Source organism: Phyllostomus discolor, chromosome X (assembly GCF_004126475.2).
Source record: "Phyllostomus discolor isolate MPI-MPIP mPhyDis1 chromosome X, mPhyDis1.pri.v3, whole genome shotgun sequence".
Lineage (NCBI taxonomy): Eukaryota > Metazoa > Chordata > Mammalia > Chiroptera > Phyllostomidae > Phyllostomus > Phyllostomus discolor.
Window position 1 is genome coordinate 39,229,141 of NC_050198.1, and position 13,012 is coordinate 39,242,152.

The 13,012-nt window shown below is 40.5% G+C and overlaps 1 pseudogene; it reads right to left on the reverse strand.

Moving 5' to 3' along the window:
- Window positions 1-943: 943 nt before the first annotated feature.
- On the reverse strand, window positions 944-8,043 carry LOC114505730 (annotated as a pseudogene).
- Between the last annotated feature and the right edge of the window lie 4,969 nt (window positions 8,044-13,012).

Sequence of the window (13,012 nt, forward strand, 5' to 3'; positions counted from 1 at the left end):
TAGAGATATATTGGCACTGATCCACAGGAATTGGCCACTTGGCCAGCTGCACAGGAGGTTGGTTATCACTGGCCCTGTGAGGGGTGGGAAGGCAGCTTCTTCGTTCTGAGCAACCAGTGGTGCTACATTGAGTGACTTGATGCTGTCTCCTTGCCAAGTGCCGGGTTCTCTAGATGCTGAAAGAAGACTCACCAGGTCACAGCGCATATGCACTCTGGGTCCCAGGTATGGAGAAATCGTTTTCCAAGATATCATCCCTACAACACTTCCACTGCCACTCTGTAGACAGGCATTTCTGTTTCTTTATGTCTTTGTACATAGTACTTTTTTTGAGAATCTGTTAACAGTTTTAAAAAGAGATTTTACTTATTTATTTTTAGAGAGAGGGGAAGGGAAAGAGAAAGAGGGAGACAAACATCAATGTGTGGTTGCCTCTCACGCGGCCCCTACTAGGGACCTGGGTTGCAACCCAGGCATGTGCCCGGACTGGGAATTGAACCGGCAACCTTTGGGTTTGTAGGCTGGTGCTCAATCTACTGAGCCACACCAGCCAGGGCTGTTAATGGTTTTATTTGTTTAATGTTAAATACCACGGGTCAAGATTGTAAGGATGAAAAACTCAGTCAACAACTGCCTCACAAGGGATAAGAAAAAATCTGCCATGATGTTAGCAAAGGTAAAGGAGAAAATTTACACTGCAAGAGGCGCCATTTCCCTACAGAATACCTCTTGGCATTTTCTGAATGAATGGGCTTGGCAATCTAAATAAATCATTTCAAAAGATAATAGCAACAGATAAAATTTAAAGGGATTATTAAAGTAACAATTACAAGAGTGAAAAATTCTTGAACTCATTAAAATCACAAAGAAAGAACACTTATTTATTTTTGAACTTCATAAATGACTGAATGTGCAACTGACATCTACTAGTGATGATGTGGTAATATACAATTTGTCCAGTAGTTGAACAGTTTGTTTTTATTGTGTTTTCTAATCATAAGAGATCATTAAAGGCAAAGCCTATATGATGATGTACATGGAAAAGGAATGGTCACCATGGGCCCTACTACCAATGAAATGGTAGGTAAACAAATCTTTTTCTGGTCAAGAGAAAATGAAAGAAACAGCACTCTGCATGCTTCACACTACAGGATGAATTTCCCTAGAAAGAATCCAGTGAAAATGGCTGCAATTACAACAAGAAGTGAAGGAAGAGGGCGGGTAACATTCTCTCTGAAGGACGCAGCTGAGGTTGATCCAGGTTTATCTGAGTATGCTACCTTTCTGAGCCTTAAGCCTTCATCGCTCAGGTGTTGATTTTTTTCTATAGCTTCATAATTTCTCCCTGAAGTCTTTTACATCCTTCCATGAGTTTCCTTGTTTCAGTGTCACTGAGTGAAGCACTATGTGGTTTTGCATCTTGTTTAGATACATTCAGCAGAACAGTTTTGCTAGGTTCCATAGCATTCAATTGATCATTTTCATTGGGCATTTCAAAAACACATCTCAATTTAGAATCCATTAATTCAGTGGGTTTGCCTGTTTCCACACAGCTTCCATATCTGAAATGTTTGGTGGAGCACACATTGTACCACAAACCTGTGTTCACTCTTTTCATTGGGAGCACAGTCAAAAGGCTGCAGCATTACTGAAGTGGTCACAGTGACCCCGGCTCAGGGATTCCACCATTGGGCCTCACACAGTACCGATGAGGTGCTGCAGTCTTCACTTTGAAACATACTTTTCTATCTGATGGATTTCACAACTTTAGATTTGTAGTGACTACAACTGTGAAGAGGCCTTTGAATTTGAGGTCTGTGGGAGGGATGAGGACCAGGATCTGCTTGGGCTTCACAATGGACCCAGAGGTGGACGCCAATGGAGAGACAGCACAGAGTGGGGATGCACCCTCTGCAGGCTGGGGACTGGGCACAAGGGCGACGGTTTGGGTGAGCCTGCCACTAAGTCACCAGGTTGGTGGGCAGCCCTCTAGGTCAGCAGCTGCAGGACTCACAACTGACTGAACTCCCTGTGCCTAGTACTTTTACCTAGTACTTAGTTCTTTCTTTTTAAAAAGATTATTTATTTATCTATCTACTATTTATTTGTTTATTTGTTTTTATTGAGAGCAGAAGGGAAGGTTGGGAGGCAAACATTGATGGTTGCTTCTGGCATGCCCCCAACCGGGGTCCTGGCCTGCAACCCAGGCATGTGCTCTGACCAGAATTAAACCCCACACCTTTCAGTTTGTGGGACAACACCCAACACACTGAGCCACATCAGGCAGGGCAGTCCTTAGTTCTTTCTGTCAGTATGAGGGGTGTGAAGTAGTTATGCCTTGTTGGGATTTTAATTGGCATTCCCTGAATTCTAGTAATATTGAGTTTCTTAGTGTTTCTTCTCCTGTGAAATGCCTGATCGTGTCTTTGCCAATTTTTTTCTATGTGTTTCTTTTCCTTACTATTTTGAGGGATTCTTTATATATTTTAGACACCAGTCTTTGGTCTGTTATGTCTTCTCCCTGTCCATTTCTTGTCTTCTCAGTTTGCTTATAGCATTGTTAGATGAACAAGTCTTAATTTGCATGTAATCACATCTATTGATCTCTTTTATGGTTTGTCATTTTTGTCTTCTTTAAGAAATCTTCCCCTACCCCTACCCTACTCAGGTGTTTTTTTCTAAATATATTTTCTAAATATATAGGGCCGTGGATGGTGTGGCTCAGTGGGTAGAGCACCAGCCTGTGAACCTAAAGGTCTCTGGTTCGATTCCCAGTCAGGACACATGCCTGGGTTGTGGGACAGGTGCCCAGTTGGGGGTGTTTGGGAGGCAACCAATTAATATTTCTCTCACACATCGATGTTTCTCTCCCTCTCTTTCTCCCCCCCTTTCCCTCTCTCTAAAAATAAATAAATAAAATCTTAAAAAATATGTTTATAGGCTTTCATATTCAGGTTCTTCATCTATCTCGAATGGGTTTGTTTGTATATGGTGTGAGATAGGGATCTTGTTTTCTATTTTTCCACATGGGAATCTATCCTCCCCATCTTGTTAGTCAACCCATCCTCCTGCACAGATGTGGGGTGAGCCCTTTGTCGTATGCCACGTCCCATGCCTGTGTGAGCATGGCTCTCTCTTCTGTCCACTGGGTTTACTTGCCTACCCTGTTGTATTACTAAAGCTTTAAAGCAAGTCTTCATACTTGCGAGTCTCTTCTTTCTCTTTCTCCCTTTTGTCCTCTTTGTGCTTCCCCTTCATTTGTTCCTCCTCCTCCTCCTCCTCCTCCTCCTCCTAATCTTTCACAATTATCACACTTATTCTAGAACCTTTAGTTTTCATTAGAAGTTTAAGAAACAGACCGTTAAGTTCAAGGAAAATCTTTGGTGAGATTTTTTTTTTTTTGAATTTTGAATCACTCGGGAAACTAGGCATCTCTAAAATATTGAGTCCTCATGTACGAGCATAGCATATCTATTTATTAAGATCCTTTCAATTATTTCCCCATAAAGGACTTGCACATCATTTGCTAGATTTATTACTAGAGACTTACTTTTTTCAAGCCATTATAAATGCTATCTTTTAAGTTCGCCTTCTGACTGTGTTGCTGGTATATAGAAGTGCAATTGACTTTGTGTATGGATTTGTGTCAAGCAACCTTGTAAACTCTTATATTAAGTCTAATAATTCTTTCTGGATTCCCTTTGTAAATCTTTTTTGATTTTCTACTTAAATAATCATGTCATCTACCAGTAATGACTATTTTGTTTCTTCTTTCCCAAGCCTTGTAACTATGGCTTCTTTTTCTCACTGTACCTCCCTGAATAGTACACCATTGAATGGATGCAAAGACAATGTTCTCCACGTTTCATCATTAAATATGATGTTTGCAGGAGGTGTTTGGTAGATACGTCTATGAGATTGAGGATGTTCCCTTGTAGTCCTACTGTGCTGTATGTTGAATTTTTATCAAATGATTTTTCTGAATGTATTATGGAGTGATGACAAAATTTTCCTCCTCTCATCTGTTAATGTGGTAAACTATATCAATTGATTTTCTAATATTAAACCACTCTTGCTTTTTCTGGGTTCAACTGAACTTTGTCATGGTGTATTTTATTCATATACAATTCTGTTTTGGCTTCTTTTTTTTTTAAAGATTTTATTTATTTTTAGAAAGGGTAGGGAGGGAGAAAGAGAGAGAGAGAGAAACATCAATGTGCGGTTGCTGGGGATCATGGCCTGCAACCCAGGAATGTACCCTGACTGGGAAGCGAACGTGCGACACTTTGGTTCGCAGCCCGCACTCAGTCCACTGAGCTACGCCAGCCAGGGCTCTGTTTTGGCTTCTTTAAAGAAATATTTTATTTATTTATTTTTAGAGAGAGGGGAAGGGAAAGAGGGAGAGAAATATTAACTTGTGGTTGCCTCTCGTGCACCCTCTACCGGGGACCTGGCCTGCAACCCAGGCATGTGCCCTGACTGGGCATCAAACTGGCAACCCTTTGGTTTATAGGCCTGCACTCAATCCACTGAGCCACACCAACCAGCCAGGGCCTGGCTTGTGTGTGTGTGTGTGTGTGTGTGTGTGTGTGTGTGTGTGTGTGTGTGTGTGAGAGAGAGAGAGAGAGAGAGAGAGAGAGAGAGAGAAAAGGAAAAGAACTATTTATTCAAAAGTCACACAGACTTAGAGTAATGACTTAATGTCTTCATTAAAATCCTAAAATCCCTTAAAACATCCACAAACACAGTCCTTTCTTCTCCTCTTTGCCCAGTCCAGGGTACCATATCTCAGGAAAAGGAATAGAAGTCTGTGGCTCAGCTAGTCCCCCGTCCTCCCCAGTGAACTGTGCTCAGCTGGCAGGCCTCCCGCGGTTCCCAGCACTATCAGCTGTGTCACTGGAATCTCCAGTTCTTAATCCAAACCCGAGTGGCACCTTCTCCTGGCTTAGCAGTGAGAGTCCTTTCACCCCTTTTCTTCCCTGCAAGGTCTCGCCTGCATTCTTCCAAACTGCTAACAGAGAGCTTTGTAGGACTGCTACATCTTGTTTTCCTGCTTCCTAAGCTGTGTGGTGAAGGGAGCCCCCAAAACCACATGGTTCCCTGAACCTCAAGACCGCGTGGTTCTGAACTCGCTTGATTTGTTTGTTTGTTTGTTTATTTTAGCCTTCTATAGTTCTTGTTGGGTTTTGGTATCAAGACATCATGAAATGCACTGGAGGAACATTTCCTCTTTTTTCCATTTTCTGGAACAATTTAAGAGAAGGGTTATCAGTTCCTTGAAGGTTTAATAGAATTAATCTGTAAAACGATCTAGGCCTTCCTTGTTTTTGCAGCCTCTTGCCCCTCTATCTACAGACTTTAAACTACTGATTCAATTTATTTAATAAGTACGGGACAGTTCAGGTTTTCTGTTTATTTTTTAAGAATCTGTATTGTACTTTCCCCTGTTACCATCTAGTCCCCTTATACCCCCTCTCCCAGCAATCACCACACTGTTGTCCATGTCCATGAGTCCATTTTCCTTTTTGTTCAATCCCTCCACCTCCTAACATCCTCCCCACTAGCTGTCATCCTGCTCTCCATCTATGAGTCTTTCTCTGTTCTGCTTGTTAGGTCAGTTTGTCCATTAGATTCCACATATGAGTGAAACCATATGGGGTTTGTCTTTCTCTGACTGGGTGATTTCACTTAGCATAATGCTCTCCAGGTACATCAATGCTGTTGCAAAGGGTAAAATTTTTCTTTTTTTTTTTTTTTTGATGGCTGAGTAGTATTTCATGGTGTAAATATCCCATAGTTGTTTTTTCTAAGATTTTATTTATTTACTTTTAGAGAGAGGAGAAGGGAGGGAAAAAGAGGAGAGAAACATCAATGTGTGGTTGCCTCTCACATGCCCCCAGCTGGGGACCTGGCCCACAACCCAGGCATGTGCCCTGACTGGGAATCAAATTGGCGACCTTTTTGGTTCACAGGCTGGCACTCAATCCACTGAGCCACCCCAGCCAGGGCTGTGTGGCTGTCCCATAGTTGTTTGATCCACTCATCTATTGATGGACACTTGGGCTGTTTCCATATCTTGGTGATTGCAAATAACACTGCAATAAACATAGGTGTGCTGATGTACTTTTGAATTGTGTTTTGAGTTCCTTCGGGTATATTCCCAGGAGTGGGATCACTGGGTCAAAAGGCAGATCCATTTTTAATTTTTTGAGGTATCTCCACACTGCTTTTCACAGTGGCTGCACCAGTCTACATTCCCCCAACAGTGCAAATTGGTTCCCCTCTATCCACATCCTTGCCAGCACTTGCTGTTTGTTGATTTATTGATGATGGCCATTCTGACAGGTGTGAGATAGTGTCTCACTTTGGTTTTACTCTGATGATTAGTGACATTGAGCATTTTTTCATATGTCTGTTGGCCATCTGCATGTCCTTTTTGAAGAAGTGTCTATTCACTTCTTCAAGAGGTGAAGAAGTGTCTATTCACTTCTTCAAGTGGTGAAGAAATGGTCCTTTGCCCATTTTTTAATTGGGTCATTTTTTTGGCATTGAGTTTTGTAAGTACTTTATAAATTTTGGATATTAACTCCTTATCAGATGTATTGGTGAATATGTTCTCTCTGTGGGTTGTCTTTTTATTTTGCGGATGGTTTCCTTTGTTGTGCAAAATCTTTTTAATTTGGTGTAGTCCCATTTGTTTATTTTTTCTTTTGTTTCCCTTGCCTGGGGAGATATATCTGAGAAAAAATTGCTACAAGCAATGTCTGAGATTTTGCTGCCTATGTTTTCTTCTAGGATTTTTATGGTTTCAGGTCTAACATTTAGGTTTTTGATCCATTTTTAATTCATTTTTGTGTGTGGTGTAAGAAGGTGGTCTAATTTCATTTTTCCATGTGTATCTGTCCAATTTTCCCAACACCACTTATTGAATAAGCTATGTTAGCTCATTGTATGTGCTTCCTTCCTCTGTTGAATATTAATTGACTATAAAGGTGTGGGTCTGTTTCTGGGCTCTCTATTCTGTTCCATTGATCTATGTGTCTGTTTACATGCCAATATCATGCTGATTTGATTACTATGGCCTTGTAATATAGTTTCATATTAGTCAACGTGATTCCTCCAACTTTGTTTTTTTTCCTCAGGATTTCTGTAGCTATGTGGGGGCTTTTGTGGTTCCATATAAATTTTTGAAATAGTTGTTCTAGTTCTGTGAAATATGACATTGGAATCTTGATAAGAATTGTGTTGAATCTATAGATTGCTTTGGGTAGTATGGGCATTTTGATGATGTTAATTCTTACTATCCATGAACATGGTACATGCTTCTCCTTATTTGTACCTTCCTTAATTTCTTTCTTCAGTGTCTTACAGTTTTCTGAGTACAGGTCTTTTACATCCTTGGTTGGGTTTATTCCTAGGTATTTTACACTTTTTGAAGCAATTGTGAATGGGATTGTTTTCTTAATTTTCCTTTCTGTAAGTTTATTATTGGCATATAAAAATGCAACTGATTTCTGGATATTAATTTTGTATCCTGCTACTATGCTGAATTCATTTAATCAGTTCTAGTAGTTCCTTGGTGGAATCTTTGGAGTTGTCTATCTGCAAATAAAGACTGTTTTACTACTTCCTTTCCAATTTGGATGCCTTTTATTTCTTCTTCTTTTCTGATTGCTATGGCTATGACTTCCAGTACTATGTTGAATAAGAGAGGTGAAAGCAGACATCCCTGTCTTGTTACTGATCTTAAGGGGAACACTTGTAGTTTTTGCCCATTGAATATGATGTTTCTTCTTGAGTCAATTTTTAATTGTGGTATAAAATACATAACATAAAGTTTATTACCTTAATTATCTTTATTTTAAAAAACATTTTATTTATTTATTTTTAGAGAGAGGGGAAAATATCAGTGTGAAAGATAAACATCAATCAGTTGCCTCTTGCACACCCCCAGCTGGGCACTGGGTCCACAACCCAGGTATGTGCCCTGACTGGGAATTGGGACAATACCCAACCACCTGAGCCTCACCAGTCAGGGCTCATGTTAACCGTTTTTAGGTGTACAGTTCAATTGTGTTAAGTACACTTCCATTGTTGTGAAACAGGTCTCCAAAACTTCTCACAATCTTGCAGAACTGAAACTCTATACCCATTAAAAACCTCCTTTTCCTCCTCAACCAGCCTCTGTCACCCACACTTCTACTTTCTGTCTCTATGAATTTGACTACTTTAGATATCTCATGTAAGTAGAATCATACATTTGTCTTATTTCACTTGGCATAATGTCCAGCAGGTTCATACATGCATATGCCAGGGTTTCCTTCCTTTTTAAGTAGAAATAATATTCCACTGTATGTATATACTACATTTTGCTTATCCATTCACCAGCAGATGAACACTCAGGTTGCTTCTACCTCTTGGCTATTGTGAATAGTGCAACCATGAACATGGATATGCAAATACCTGCTTTCAATTCTTTTGGATATATACCCTGAAGTGGGATTTCTGGACCCTATAGTAGTCCTATTTTTAATTTTTTGAGGAACCTCCTTACTGTTTTCCATGGCAGTTTCACCATTTTGCAATCCCACCAACAATGTACAAAACTTCCAGTTTCTCCCCATCCTTGCCAACACTTGACATTTTCTTTTTGCTATAGTAACCATCCTAATGGATGTGGCGTGATATCTTATTGTGGTTTTGATTTACATTTCTTGATAATTAGTGATGTTGAGCATGTTTTTATATGCTTGTTGGGCATTTGTATATCATCTTCAGAGTAATGTCTATTCAACTCCTTTGCACATTTTTAATTGGGTAATGTGATTTTTTGTTGTCAAATTGAAGGAGTTCTTTATATATTCTAGATATTAACACCTCATCACATATATGATTTGCAAATATTTTCTCCCATTCTGTAGGAGTCCTTTTCACTTTGTTGATTGCATCCTTTGATGCACAAAAGTTTTTAACTTTGATGTTGTCCCATTTGTCTACTTTTGCTTCTGTTTCCTATGCTTTTGGTGTTATTTGCAAGAAGTCAGTGCCCATTCCAATGTCATGAAGATTTTTTCCTATGGCTTTTTTAAGAAGTTTTATAGTTTTAGTTATTACTCTTTAATCCATTTTGAGTTGATTTTTGTGTATGATGTAAGATAAGGGTCCAACATCATTCTTTTGCATGTGAATATTCACTTTTCCCACCATCATTTGTTGAAGAGACTGTTTTTTCTCCATTGAATAGTCTTGGCACCATTGTTGAAGATCATTTAACTATATAGGTGAGGATTTATTTCTGGGCTCTGTATTCTGTTCCATTGGTTTATTTTGCCTGTCTTCATGCCAGTACCACATTGTTTCAATTCCTGTAGCTTTGTTATGTGTTTTGAAATCAGGAAGTGTGAGTTCTCCAAATTTCCTCTTCTTTTGTAGAGTTGTTTTGGCTATTTGGGGTCCCTTGAGATTCCATATGAATTTTTAGGTGAATTTTTCTATTTTGAGTCAATTTTTCATAAACAATATATTCTTAGGAACATGCTCATTTCATCAAAGTTTCAAATTTATTAGCATAAAGCCTTTTTTTAAAAAAAGATTTTATTAATTTTTAGAGAGAGTGGCAAGGGAGGGAGAAGTATGTGAGTTCCTGCTAGTCCATAGCACTGCTTACACTTGGTATTGTCAGACTCTTTAAATTTCTGTCACTTAGTAGAAATAAAAGGATACTTCACTCTGGCTTTAATTTGCATTTGCACAGACCTTCTGTTTTAACTCCCCAGAGAGTAAAGTCTGGTCTCCTGCACAAGGTGGGTCAAAGATGTGAACATCTGGCAGTTCATATCATATATATAATACACCCACACACACATGATCTAGAAGGTTTTTGTTTTTACACTTTGTGAGATTTTTAGAAGCTTCTAATACAGACTTTCAGTCGATCCTCCCGTTCCACCACACCCACCATACATTCACATTTTTTTCTTCTGAGATATCTGGTGCCTCCAATTCTTGTGCAAACCTAGTCCCTGCTGCTGGCTGCCTCCCACCACTGTTTTAAAAGGCCGTTCTAGTCTTCTATCCTCCACAAGCTCCCAAAATTTTCTTGGTAGGTACTCCTCTCACTTTCTTTGGTGAATTTATTCCTTTTCACATCTGTCACCCTCTTACTGTCACTTTCAAGGTATTTGAGAAGCAAGGACCACACAGGTGTTCAAGCTCCCATGCTTAACCCAAAGTTTCCCATTATGTTTGAAATGGTTGTTGGGAAAATGCTTTTCCTTTTGAACATTGTTTATTTGTGTATTCTCTCCTTTCATTCTTAAAAAAATTCTATTTATTTTTAGACAGAGGGGAAGGGAGGGAGAAAGAGGTGGAGAGAAACATCAATGTGTGGTTGCCTCTCACATGCCCCCTACTGGGGACTTGGCCCACAACTCAGGCATGTGCCCTGACTGGGAATCAAACCAGCAGCCCTTTGGTTTGCAGGCCAGTGCTCAATGCACTGAGCCACACCAGCCAAGTCTCTCCTTTCATTCTTGCCAGAGACTTGCCTATTTGATTAATTTCAAAGAATCAATGTTTGCTTTTATCAATATTTGTGTTTTTCATTTCAATAATTTCTGCTTTCTGTGATTTCCTTCCTTCGACTTTCTTTTTTTAAAACTTGATTATAGAGAGAGGGAGGGTGGGGGAGAGAGAGATCTATTTGTTGTTCTACTTATTTATGCATTCATTGGTTGATTCTTGTACGTGCTCTGACAGGGGATTGAACCCACCAATTTGGTGTATTGGGATGATGCTCTAATGAACTGAGCTACCAGGCCAGGGCCTTCCTTCTACTTTCTTTAGGTTTATTCTACTGTGGTTTTTCTAATTTCTTGAGTTGGTGTTCATCTTACTCATTTTAAGGTTATACAGTTCCTGGGGACTTCCGGCCAAGATGGAGGCATAGGTAGACACACTGTGCCTCCTTGCACAATCAAGATAGGGACAACAACAATTTAGAAACAGAATAGCAACCAGAACTGACAGAAAATTGAACTGTGTGGAAGTTGGACAACCAAGGAGTTAAAATAGATCCGTGCATCCAGACTGGTAGGAGGGGCAGAGTCAGGCAGCCGGGCGCGGGTTGTGTTGTGGAGAGCAGAGAGCATTAGGGCTGGGTGAGTAAGGCATCCGGGGTGTGCAAGACTGCAGCGGGCGGACCCTGAGCACACAAGCAGCAGCTGGCAGACCCCGGCCCAGGGGTGGCAACCAGCAGACCCAGCAAGGTGGCGATTATGAAGCAAGGCACTGCGCGCAACACAGGATCCCAGCACTGGGAAATAGAGCCTTGGGGCACTGATTGAAAACACCTGTGGGGGTTGAGGTGCAGGGAGACTCCTGGCCTCACAGGAGAGGTCGTTGGAAAGACCCACGGGGTGCACAAGCCCACCCACATGGGAATTGGCACCAGAGGGGCCCAGTTTGCTCTGGGGAAGTGGCGGAAGGGACTGGGGTCCAACAGAGAGCGGAGCAAGCACCATTGTTCCCTCTCGGACCCTGCCTCCACATACAACGTCACAACCCAGCAACTGGGGTGCCCTGCCCCTCACACGTAACAGGTGCGACCAGATCAAAGGGGGGAAAAAAGATGGCTCCAACAGAATCGATAGCCTCACAACCAGTACTTTCGAGTGACTAATAGATAGCCAACCTATCAAATGCACAGTTCAAAGCACTGGTGATCAGGATGCTCATGGAATTGGTTGATTTTGGTTGCAAATTAGATGAAAAAATGAAGGCTACAATAAATGAAATGAAGAAAAATGCACAGGGAACCAATAGTGATGGAATGAAAGCTGGGTCTCACAACAATGGAGTGGACCAGAAGGAAGAAAAAAACATACAATCAGAAAAGAACAAAGAAATAAGAATTAAAAAAAAAATGAGGAGAGGCTTAGGAACCTCCAGGACATCTTTAAACAATCCACCATCCGAATTATAGGGGTACCAGAAGGAGAAGAGGAAGAGCAACAAGTGGAAAACTTATTTGAACAAATAATAAAGAACTTCCCCAAGCTGGCAAAGGAAATAGACTTCCAGGAAGTCCAGGAAGCTCAGAGAGTCCCAAGGAAGTTGGACCCAAGAAGGAACACACCAAGGCACATCATAATTACATTAGCTAAGGTAAAAATGAAGGAGAGAATTCTAGAAGCAGCAAGAGATAAGGAGACAGTAACCTACAAAGGAGTTCCCATCAGACTGTCAGTGGATTTCTCAAAAGAGACCTTACAGGCAAGAAGTGGCTGGAAAGAAGTATTCCAAGTCATGAAAGGCAAGGACCTACATCCCAGATTGCTGTATCCAGCAAAGCTTTCATTTAGAATGGAAGGGCAGATAAAGTGCTTCTCAGATAAGGTCAAGTGAAAGGAGCTCATCATCACCAAGCCCTTATTTTATGAAATGTTAAAGGGACTTATGTAAGAAAAAGAAGATAAAAAACATGTATAGTAAAATGACAGCAAACTCACAATTATTAACAACCACACCTAAAACAAAAACAAAAACAAACTAAGCAAACAACTAGAAGAGGAACAGAACCACAGAAATGGAGATCACATGGAGGGTTAGCAACAGGCGAGTGGGAGGAGGAGAGAGGGGGAAGAGGTGCAGAGAATAAGTAGTATAGATGGTAGGTAGAAAATAGGGGGAGGGCAAGAATAGTATGGGAAATGTAGAAGCTAAAGAACTTATGACACATGGACATGAACTAAAGGGGGAAATGTGGGTGGGAGAGGGTGTGCAGGGTGGAGGGGAATGAAGGGGGTAATGGGACAACTGCAATAGCATAATCAATAAAATATATTTAAAAAAAAGGTTATACAGTTCCCCATAAGTATCACTTGAGCTATATTCCATATGTTTTCATATAGTTTTTGTCATTGCTGTTCAGTTCTGTTTTTAGATTTCCACTATAATTCTGTTTTTAGATTTCCACTATAATTCTTCTTGGACCAATCATTTGGCAGTGTAT